General features: G+C 39.4%; 1 protein-coding gene across 6 annotated transcripts in view; it reads right to left on the bottom strand.

The window, feature by feature from the left end:
- The window catches only part of CEP83 (centrosomal protein 83), a 148,938-nt gene extending 136,940 nt beyond the window's left edge, over positions 1-11,998 (bottom strand). For 3 of the 6 annotated variants that reach the window (XM_081822204.1, XM_081822205.1, XM_081822203.1), the window contains exon 1: positions 11,548-11,998. The gene's annotated coding sequence lies outside the window, so the exon portion shown is untranslated. Of the gene's footprint in view, positions 1-2,423; positions 2,500-11,547 lie in introns of all 6 variants that reach the window. The other 3 variants (XM_081822200.1, XM_081822201.1, XM_081822202.1) reach the window with 2 other exon arrangements.
- Positions 11,999-12,228: the final 230 nt, after the last annotated feature.

Raw genomic sequence — 12,228 nt, forward strand, 5'->3', positions numbered from 1 at the left:
GACTGCCTTCAGCTCAGGTCATGATCCTGGAGTCCCGGGATCGAGTCCCGCATCGGGCTCCCTGCTCGGCGGGGAGTCTGCTTCTCCCTCTGACCCTCCCCCCTCTCATGCTCTGTCTCTCTCATTCTCTCTCTCTCAAATAAATAAATAAATAAAATCTCTAAAAAAAAAAAAAAAAATCATCAGAAGTAGAAAACACAGACTACAAAATACTGTTATATAATCCTTATTTTGTAAAATGCCTATTTACATGCCTATATATGCATAGGGAAAAAAAACCACAAAAAAGATAAACACTAAAATATTAAGATTTTATGTGTGGACGGACAATAGGTGCGATTTTTTTATTTGTTTGCATGTTTCCTGCACATTTCTTATTTTACAACAAACATACACTGTATTTATAACCAGAGGGAAAATGTCAAATCCACTTGAAGACCAAAGGAGGAGGTAAAAAGGCTTCCTTCTGTCCTTTGCACATCAGAAAACAGTGACCAAATATAAAAGAAAATGAGACTTGAAGTTAAAGCCTCCACTTCAAGAAATAACCCAGAAGTCCTCAAATTCCATTCCTTTCCATGCAAGTTTACACAATACTCAAAAATATATTCAACAAAAACAACTGGTTGTTGTCCAACCTTACTCTACAGAATTACCATCTATGACATCACTTAAAAAAGCCTCTTATCAATGTAACTCTCTTTTATCTAAAACAGCAGTATTCAGGGATGTGCCTAGGTGGCTCAGTTGTTTAAGCATCTGCCTTCAGCTTAGGTCATAATCCCAGGCTCCTGGGAGAGTCCAGCACTGGGCTCCTTGCTCAGCGGGGAGCCTGCTTCTCCCTCTGCCTGCCTCTCTCTCTCTCTCTGGCAAATAAATAAAAATAAAGAATCTCAAAAAAATAAAACTTTTAGCAAATGATCTTTTTCAAATTAAATCTTATAGAACTCCAATATTTAGAACAGACTGTGTCATTTTATTAATGTATATTAAAAATAAAAATTTTAATTCAGAATATTTTATATTAAAGACATATCAGATCTTTATTTCCATTTCAGTTACTATGCTGGAGGTCTCTGATGTTTTTAAACAGTTTACAGCACATTCGGATATATTTATCTTTTATTGTGACTTTTAAAATAGTTGAAGATGTAGGTAAACAACATTCAAATCAAAGTTTGACAGAATCCTGAAGTACATCCCACTCAACAGTTTTGCAAAATTGGTCAATAAAGGTTAATTAAAGCTTATTAACATAGTATACAAAACCTTTCACAATCTAGGCCCTCTTTACCCTTCCATTCTCATCTCCCACAACTCTATGATATGTACTTATACGCTAACCAAACTAAACTGCTTATAGGTCATTGAACTCACAACACATTTGCTCACCTCATGTTGACCCCTCTGCATAGAATGCAATCTAATCTCAACTTTCACTCATTTTTATATTCAAATCAGTCACTACTTCCTTCTCAAAGTCCTTCGAGATGTTTCCCTTTTTCTTTTCCTCTAATGCATTCCGAGTTAACAGTCATTGTGAGCTCTTCCATAATGCCATGTATTTATCCATATCAATTTATTTACTTCACCATATTCTAATCAGCTATTTGTATTCCAATCTCCTGCACTAGGCTAAACCCTCCTTGAGAGCAAAGATTATGTCTTAGTCATCTTAATACCCCCAAAACCTTACATAATAGCTGGAACATGGCAGGTAGTCAATAAACACTTGCTGAATGAATATTAAGCAGTTTCTCCCACTTATCAAAAGGACAGGAAAACCAAGAAATTGCATAGGTCTTGGGATTCCACAACCCCAAATGCTTTATAATTTGATGCTTGAGGAAAACTATGGAATTTAAGTCAACAAGCACATTTGGAGTAACTAATAAATGCCTAATATTGTGCAAAGGATTATGAGTGATATAAAAGAAGTATGGGTCGCGGTGCCTGGGTGGCTCAGTTAGTTGAATGCCTACCTTTGGCTCGGGTCATGATCTCCAGGTCCTGGGATCAAGCCCCATGGCAGGCTTCCTGCTCAGCAGGGAGTCTGTTTCTTCCTCTCCCTTTGCCCCTTCCCCCATTCATGCTCTTTCTCTCTCTCAAATAAATAAACATCTTAAAAAAAAAAAGTACTATAGATCAAGTTTCATCCTCCTGAGAGAAGAGTTCCACACAGAATCATGAAAACCCACCTCCTGGAGCACCTGGGTAGTTCAGTCAGTTAACTGTCCCATGTGTGATTTTGGCTCAGGCCATGGTCTCAAGACCTGAGTCCGGCTCGGGCTCTGTGCTCAGCAGGGAGTCTGCTTGAGATTCTCTCTCCCCCACTCTCTCCCTCTGCCCCTCCCCCACTCCCATTTGCTCACTCTCACTTCTTTCTCAAGAATAAATAAATCTTTAAAAAAAAAAAACCAGACCTCTTACTTCCAGCATGAGAGAATGAGACTGATAAATCCTCTTCACGAAAGAGCCAAACAACACCATTTCAGTAATCTGGAATTCAATCAAAGGCATTCAGCAAACTGAAAAGTGTTTATTCATGAAAACAACTGGGTAAGAAGAACATGAGTCTACCTTTGGCTACTCCCATCTCCCCCCACCTCTGTCAGTGTAGGAGTTTAACAAGCGTAAGGCAAACTGTGAAGAGCAGGTTCACCACCACTATTTGAGGGTAATCTACTGATTTGACGCACCATCAGTTAAAGTGGAGATTTCTGTGATAACCTAACAGTGAGACCCAGTGGCACCTTTAGCCTAAGGCTGCAGGACTCTCTGTGGCAAGCAACAAACTGGCAGACTAGCTGGGGATTTTATAGGAGTTCTGAAAGTTGAGACAACCTGGTGGTGGGGGGGGGGGTAAACTATTTACTAGTTCAGTTAAACTAAGACTGTCACTGGAGACTGAAGCTGGTCCATGCCACTCACACATCCTTGGCCAACAAAGCTATGCATATGGCAAAAGTGGCTGGTGCAAAGTAAAAGCCAGGGCAAACTTGAAAATGATCTGTGTCTGAATGCACTCTCTTACCCTCATATAGATCCTTCAGCAGTACTAGCCATATTAGTATTAAGCGTTAACTGTATTAGTTCAAACTGTCTGAACTCAACTTCTGACCAATCCTTGGTTGAACACTAAGGTATGCAGACCCAGGAAGCCAGGTTTAAAAAAATAAATAAAACCAGCAGACATCAAGAACAACATAATCGTAGGGGCACCTGGGTGGCTCAGTCAGTTAAGCATCTGCCTTCGGCTCAGGTCATGATCCCAAGGTCCTGGGATCGAGTCCCACATCGGGCTCCCTGCTCAGTGGGGAGATTGCTTCTCCCTCCCCCTCCTCCCCCTGCTCGTGCTCTCTCTCAAATAAATAAATCTTTTAAAAAAGAGAGAGAGAAACCAAGAGTTGGACGCTCAACCAACTGTACCTCTCAGGTGCCCCAAAATTTGGTTCTTTAAAAAGATCAACAAAATTGACACACTTAGGCTAGATTTACCATAAAACAGAAAAGATACAAATCACCAAAATAAAGAATGAAAGAGAGATCGTTACCAAACTTACAGTAATTTAAAAGTTTTTAAAATATGAATTTTTTATCAACAAATTAGACAGTTAACATGAAATGGACTAATTCTAAAAGCATACAAGTTATCAAAACTCAAAAAGAAATAGAAAATCCAAATAGAACTGTAACAAATGAGGAAACTGAATTAGTAATTAAAAATCTTCCCACAAAGAAAAGTCCAGGCCCACACCGCTCCATTGGTGAATCCTATCAAATAGTTAAAGAAGTAATAGCAATTCTTAGGAAACTATTTCAGAAAAAGAGCGGGAAACACCGTGTAACTCCTTCAATGAGGCCAATGTTGCTCTGATACCAAAGTTGGACAAAGGCACCACAAGAAACCAATAGACTAATATTCCTCATGAACATAAACATGAAATTCCTTAACAGAATCTAAGAAAACCAAATTTAGCAACATATATGATTATACAGCATGACTAAGTGAAACTTATCCCAGGAATGAATACAGGGTTAACCTGTGAAAATCATTTAATGTCATATACCATATTAATAAAGGACAAAATCCATTATGATAATCTCATTGGATGCGGGGGGGGGAGGAATCTGACAAAATCCAACACCCATTCATGATTAAAAACTCAACAAACTAGGACAAAATGGAATTTCCTCAATCTAATAAAGGGCATCTACAGAAAACCTACAGCTAACATTACACTTAATAGTGAAAATCTACATAATTTCCCCTGAAGACCAGGAGCAATGCAATACACTCTCAATGCTTATTCAACATCTTACTGAAGGATCTAGCTCATACAACAAAGCAAAAATGAGTAACAGAATATATTAACATTCAGATTGGAATGATCTGATCTTATCAGACATGATCATATACGTAGAAACAATATTAAAAAATCAACTGTGGGGCACCTAGGGGGCTCGGTCAGTTTAGTGACCAACTCTTGATTTTGGCTCAGGTCATGATCTCAGGGTCCTGAAATTGAGCCCTGCCTTGGGCTCTGCACTGGGTGTGGAGGCTGCTTAAGAGTCTCTCTCCCTCCCCCCTCCCCCCACCATCCTCCCCACCCCACCAAGCACTCTGTTAAAAAATTAATTGCATTTCTATACAATAATCTAAAAATCAAATTATGAAAATTCTACTCCCAATATCAAAAATTCTGAATTCTTCAGAATAAATTTAATGAAAGTGCAAGAATTATATATTGAAAACTAAAAAAACACTGTTGAGAGAAATTAAAAATCTAAATAGAGACATCATATATTCATGGATTAGAAGACTCTTAAGTTAGCAATTTTTCCCACACTGATCTTGGATTCAATGCAAATCTTATCAAATCACAACAAATGTTTTTTGTAGAAATTGACAAGTGGGTCCTAAATTTTACATGTAAATGGAAAGAATCTAGGATCACTTTTGAAAAAGTTGGAAAGATTTACACTACCCATTTTATTTTTTTCTTTGAATTTTTATTTGTATTTATTTTTCTTGAGTAAATGCGGAGCTCGAACTCACAACCCCAAGATCAAGAGTCACATGCTCCACTGAGCCAGCCAGGCACCCCTATACTACCCATTTTGAAACTTACCATAACACTATGGTTATCAAGGCAGTGTGGTACTGGAGTAAAGATACGAATATAGATGAATAGAACAGGACTGAGACTCTAGAAACAAACCCTTATGTTATAAAAGAACTGATTTTTTACAAAGGTGCCAATATAATTCAAGGGAAAAAGAACAGCCTTTTTAACAAATAGTGCTAGGGCAACTTGGCGTCCACTTGGCATCAAAAAAAATTTAAAAACTTTGGGGGGCCTGGGTGGCTCAGTGGGTTAAGCGTCTGCCTTCGGCTCAGGTCAAGATCCCGGGGTCCTGGGATCCAGCCCCAGGTAGGGCCCCCTGCTCAGCGAGTAATCTGCTTCTTCCTCTCCCTCTCCCTCTGCCCCTTCCCCCTCTCGTGCACATGCACGCACGCTTGCTCTCCCTTTCAAATAAATAAATAAAATCTTTAAAAAAAATTTAAAAACTTAGACCATACACAAAAGTTAATTCAATATGGATCCTAGATCTAAATGAAGGAGCTAAAGGTAAACAGAGGAGAAAATCCTTGTGATCTTGGATCAGGCCAAAAGTTCTTAAACACATCATCAAAATCATAAAAGGAAAATTATAAACTAGACTTCATCAGAAACCTTTGTACTTCAAAGACACAAGTTTAAGAAAAAGTAAGCCAAAGACTGGTGAAAAAAAATCTTCGTAAATATGTCTCTAATAAAAGACTTTAACCCAGAATATATAAAGAACTTTTACAACTCAATAATAAGACAAACCCAGCTAAAAAAAAATGGGCAAAAGATTTGAACAGAATTCCACCAAAGATGACTTATAAAAGGCTAATAAGTACAAGGAAAATGCAACATCATTTATATTTAGGGAAATGCAAATTAAAATTACAAGTAGAGTTTTGGGAGCCCCCATCCCCCATGCTGCTCAAAGGTCAACCATAGACTCTTTCTGTTACCAGACTTGACCTATCTCCATTTGCAACTTCAGATCTTTGTAGAGTATCTTTGTATAGATGGGTTTACATTTATAGTGCTACACAATGTTTCTTGACAAACAATTTCCATTTAATCAAAAACTAAATGTGGTAAGCATTCCTCCCTTGGCTTCCAAGATTCTACCCTTCTCTGGTTTACCTCGGTACTCTCTTTCTCCACCTACCCATTACGTGCTGATGTTCACAAGCCCTCTTCTGATTCCATACACTCTCACTAGGAATCCCATCTACAGCCAGGATCTGAACTACCACTATTTCTGACTCTCTTTCCAATTCAGAGAAACTTCTCCCCAGTTTTACTTGATTCATCAACTCCCTCCAGGCTAGGTTTTTTTTTTTTTTTTAAGATTTTACCTATTTATTTGAGAGAGAGAGAATGAGAAAGAGAGCACATGAGAGGGGGGAGGGTCCGAGGGAGAAGCAGACTCCCTGCCGAGCAGGGAGCCTGATGCAGGACTCGATCCCGGGACTCCAGGATCATGACCCGAGCCGAAGGCAGTCGCTTAACCAACTGAGCCACCCAGGCGCCCCCCTCCAGGCTAGGTTTAATACTTCTCTGTATACTCTCAGATTACACTTACATAATTCTAATCTGGCATTTCCTTAATTATAATGTATTCTCTCAGCAGTTCTAGGTCAGGTGTCCTTCTGACATGCCACCAAAATACACCCTCATTTATCTTTATAGCACTTTCAATTTATATCACAAGTAACTATATATAAACTATAAATAACCATTCATTTTCTCCCACCAGGCACTGCTTGAGACGTGGCATTATGTCTTATTCACAATTTTCCCAATATCTAGTATAGTGCAAGGCCCATGACAGGCACTCAAAAATTGGCTAAACCAATGAACAGGAGAAATAAAATGTGCTTTAAATTATAAACATACAAGGCACCTTGGTGGTGCAGTCAGTTAAGCGTCCAACTCTTGGTTTTGGCTCAGGTTGTGATCTCAGGGTCATGAGATTGAGCCCCAGGTTGGGCTCTGCACTCAGCACGGAGTCTACTTAAGACTCCCTCTCCCTCTGCCACCCCTCCCCCACATGCACATGCACTTGCACTCTCTAAAATAAATAAACCTTTAAAAAATAAATGAAAAATAAATTGTAAACATACAACCTCTGAAAAAAACCTTCAACAATTTATTTTTTCAAAAGAAAAAACAGGACAAGAAAGGTTAAGTGACTAACTCAGTCAAGTCTTCGTCTCCTGAATCACAGTTTGCTTCCCACAAAATCATAATGCCTATTAGTTCATGCTTACTGATCTAAGCTTCCCAGGAACCTCCAGAAGTAACATAAGAATATTATTTGGAGAAGAACCATTTCAAATGCATCCATCCCAGCTTTTGTTAGCTGTATCAGTTATAGAGAACTCAGATGTTAATTATTACTTAATAGTTTTTCTGCCCAATATAGACTAATCTTTAATTGAACGAATCTTTTCACATATCCTTCATATATAATTTAATATATATCACAACAGTATGTGAAAAATAATGTGCAAGTTGTAATTTGTCAGCACTCCAAAAATATGTAATTATATTGTATGCTCTTTAAGTTTAACAATATCTCAAGTGTCTGCCTTAAACCAAAATGTGATTCAGATGAGAAAAACATTGAATGTGAATGCTAAAGATAAGCACTTCAACTTAGCAGGAAAATCCCTATAGTCCATTGCTAACATTTTCAGTGGTTGCTACGTTATCCTGCAATTGTGTTACTGGGCAACAACTCAGAAGCTAGGATAGCAGCTTACTAAAAAACAAATGACTCAAACCAAGATTTATAAAAATACTGAGACTCTACTTTCTTATACCTTTAAATGAAACAATCCCTTGTCATAAGCATCAGATACAGGATTTACAGTAAGAATACAAAAATTACCCAGAATTTATTTAGAGACATATTTTGAGAGTGATAGGCACTTTCCAAAAGGAAATGGATAGGTTTAGGTTCCTCCCAACTCTATGAATTTTAATGCAAAAGAAATTTAAAGTTACAATATACAGAAACTGGGCACTTCATGCTTTCTTAATTTCTTTACTACTGGATTACATCTCAGTTAAACTTAAAAAAAAAAAAAAAAAAAAAGCTAGACTAGCTATACAGCCTGTGATCTCTCCGTGACCCATAGAGGCAGCCCCAATGGAAAATTATAAAACTTAAGATAACAGCTACTTTATGAGGGCCAAATAAAAGTACTGACATAATTCATAAATAAGTCTTGACCAGGAAAAAAGTAAAATGGAACAGGGTAAAATGGAGAGATAGGGAGAGAGGGATTATACAAGGGAGGTAGAGGGAGGAGAGAGTTGGGGGAAGTGTTTTTAAAATTAAGATTCTACTAAGGAAGAACCAGGAAATTGACCAAACTCCCCAAACCCACTTGAGAGTAATGCCAGCATTCCTGAGGGAGTCCTCACTGTTGATATTGTCTTGGGAAATTCTCAAATATCACACTTTCTAGGAATAGAATCTTTCCTTCCAATCCCAATGAATTCCCTCTCTTTAATTCCCTTTCTTATGGTTCACAGTTGCCCTTTCTCTCTCACTCTCTCAAAGATTTTCTTTTACTTCTATTACACTATGGAAGGGGGAGAAAGTACAAATGCACATTCCTCATCTCTAAGAAACATTTATTCAGCAACTTCTATTTGGAAGATACTAAGGATACAGCTCATTGAGATCTGGTGTCCTGCCCTTAAGGAGCTTACAATCTAGTTAGGAAGGTGAGGCATATACAGAAATGATAAATCACAATATAAAGTGTAAGTATCAGATGAGAATGGCTAATGAAAACATCCTACAGGATTTCAGAGAAGAAAGAGTTCAGAACATGTTACCCTAAAATATGCCACTTTGGTGTACTGATTGAGTTAAAAGCACTTAAGAAATAGCAGGTGCAAAAAGGGGCACTCTGACCCTCCTTTTTCTTCTTGAAAACAGAAGATAAAAATCCCAGAAGAAAAAAAAAAAACAAAACCTGTACCAGGAGTGCAGAAGACATTCTTATCACCAGAGATGGGGGATCAAAGCCGAGAAATCTGTACAAACAAGCCTTCTTAAACTAGTCTTTATCTTCCTAGTCACTTCTCCACAATTTACTACTCAACACAAAACCTTTGTCTTTTTTACATAAATTTATTGTTTCTTTATCTAAAAGGTATAAAAGGTTTCTGCTCTGGTTACTTCAAGTCTTCATTCTCCTGTGAAGGCCCCCAAGTACATGTAAACAATTTTTTAAACTTGTACGCTTTTCTCTGTTTATCAGTTTTATGTCAATTTAACTCTTAGGCCAACTAGAGACTCTAAGAGAGTAGAGAACTTTTCCTCCCCCGCGGAGATTATGGTGGAGTTGAACTTTATAGAAAAGGTACAATTCAGATTTTAGTAAAGAAGGGAAGAAATCAGGTCAGGTAGGCAGAATGACTCAAAGACTTGGAAGAAAGGGAGAAAGCACATAGTAGGTTTAGAGGATAGTGAGGAAATCTGTCTGGACACAACAGTTTTTCTATAAAGAACATGAACATGAAATGGCAGAGTGAGAGGAGATTTTGAAGAGTTCAGGTTAAGAAATGTGAACTTTAGTTGGTAGGAAAGAGTACTTCAGGAAATTTTTTACAGATACATACACACATGCCCTAAAAGTACACACAGATTAGACAATTTGACAGAATTACTGAACTTAATACATTATGTATGACAAAATTAAAATAAAACTCAATTACTTTAGGCAGAGACAGTACCTAGAAAACACACAAAGAATTCTGACAATTAACTAATCTTTCTGTTAAGATTTCCTTCTTCTAAACTTCTTGAATTAGAACTTCCCATGACAAAATGCTGACTTCTGATTACTAAGAATTTTATACGAGTCATTCTTGATTTTATTCTCTGCTTGTCTTGCCCAACTCTTTGAATATTTCATTACTTCAACATAGCATGGAAAAGAGAAAGGGGGAGGGAACTAAGATGAAGTCAACAGATTTTTGCAATGTAGTAAGACATGCAACTTCAAGCTGCAATTCCCATTACCAATAGTTTGATTTCAAAGAAGTCATTCAGTCTCATAGTGTCTCAAATGTTCACTTCCTTTCTGACATACTTGAAAGGTTATAGCACTCAAAAAAATCATGAAAAAGTGCTCTGAAAACTACTTGCCATACAGTCATACAAATTATATCAATAAGGGTTTAATGGGTGGAGAAAGAGTGAGGTTATTGGCTCAAGCAAGGCTTAAAAACACTTGTGGATACTGTTTTAATCTCCCAATGCGCTATGTAACCCTAAATTGGTATTATTCTATTATTTGAAAAATTCCTGAATATAGCCTGCACACTTCATCTGATTAGAAAATATTCGAAAGAAAGAATACAGGACATACACTGTCCTATATAACCAAAGGGTAACTGAAATCCATTTGCAACTCTCTGGAGAGTCCTGTATGACACTGAAATTCAAAACATTCTAATAATTCCACACAAAATGAGTTTGAAATCAAACTTCAGTACAGAAGGTGCGTATTAACTGTAACCACCTACGGGCTAAACCCATGAATTTACAGAATTCTGAATCCAGATAATTGTAGGATAGTTACATTTAATTATATTCTAGCTGAATATTAGACTTGTTTACAGAGATGTTGCTTGGTAACAAAAGCACTGCTTTAACAACCTACTCAGTTTTAGATCTCAAGTATTTTGTGTTCATAGTCTAAACACTATCAACTATAACACATATAAGAAATTAAGAACAAGTTTCTTGCATACTAGACATCTCTGAGATTTTACTGAAACAGCTTCATAATTACAACTCAGGTAACTTAAGGCTTTAAAAATACTTGGCAGTGGGCATTTTGAAGAGCTAAGTGCCCATTTATTACGGTCAAAAGCTGGTAAGGATTTATCAAAATGTCCATTTAATCCAGGCATTCATTTACATAGTCTAGACATTATCTCTGAAATGACTGCCAATATCACTATTAAAATTGTCTGCGGGGTCATACAAAGTGGTTAGCATAGTTTTCTCATCACAAATTAAACTGGTGGTATACCACACGTTCAGCCAGTTAGTAAACTAGCTACCAAGCACCGCGCTGGAGTGCATCAAAAAACTCCAAAAAGGGGCGCCAGGCGGGCTCAGTCCGAGGAGCATGCGACTCTTAATCTCGGAGTGGTGAGTTCGAGCCCCGCACTGGGTGTAGAGATTACTTACATACATAAATTTAAAACAAAACAAAACAAAAACAACTCCATAAAAAGTTTCACGTGCACTTAACTGGCTACAGAACATGTCTCACAGCCTACGTTTCTCACACCCGCTCCAATTACTTTACAGGAAAAGTACAAAAAATTCAAGGGCAAACTGTGAAGAAAAGGGGAGCATTCCAAAACTACGGACAAAACAGCGTCCCCATAAAAAGAGATTACGTACCAGACTCGCACACAGTCCTTGCAACTTGCGCGCAAAGAACTTAAAAGCGCCCGGTGCTGTGGCCGCACTTGCCACCGGGGAACACGTGCACAGCTCCAACCAGTGGCACCCACTCAGCTCTTCTCGCACCCGCATTGGGGCTACGGGATGCAGTTCCACACGCTGGGTGCTGGCCCGGCCGGCAGCCGCGCGCGGCGCGGACTGAAGAGGAGGAGCAGGAAAATGAGGGCCGAGCACGCCCCTCGGGCTCCCGACTCCAGGGAAATGTGGTTTCCCAAGAGAGCTCCGAGGACAGAAAGGGCGGCGGTAGAGAGAGAGCTTCGCTCCACCTCGGCGGACGGGCTTTCTCAAGATAGCGAAGCAGCCCAGTAGCTGCCGACCCGCCAACACACCACCCTCAGCCCGCCGCCCGCCGCCCGCCGCCCGCCGCCCGCCGCCCACCGCCCTTCAAGCCCACCGGAGCGCCTCGGTCTGGAGTCCTAAGGGAGCGCGAGGCAGGAAGTCCCGCCCCTACGCCGACGTCACCGACGCCGCGGACGCCGGCCGCGGTCAGCAGCAGTTAGAGGGAGGAGGCGAGGCGAGCGGGGGCGGGAGCGGCGGCAGACAACGGCGGGAACGCCGGGTCGAGGCGGCGCTACGACAGAGCCCTGGGGGGACGCAGAGATTCCCCGAGCCGAGGAC

Source organism: Leptonychotes weddellii, chromosome 5, assembly GCF_054177405.1.
Source record: "Leptonychotes weddellii isolate Sample4059 chromosome 5, ASM5417740v2, whole genome shotgun sequence".
NCBI classification, from domain to species: Eukaryota; Metazoa; Chordata; class Mammalia; order Carnivora; family Phocidae; genus Leptonychotes; species Leptonychotes weddellii.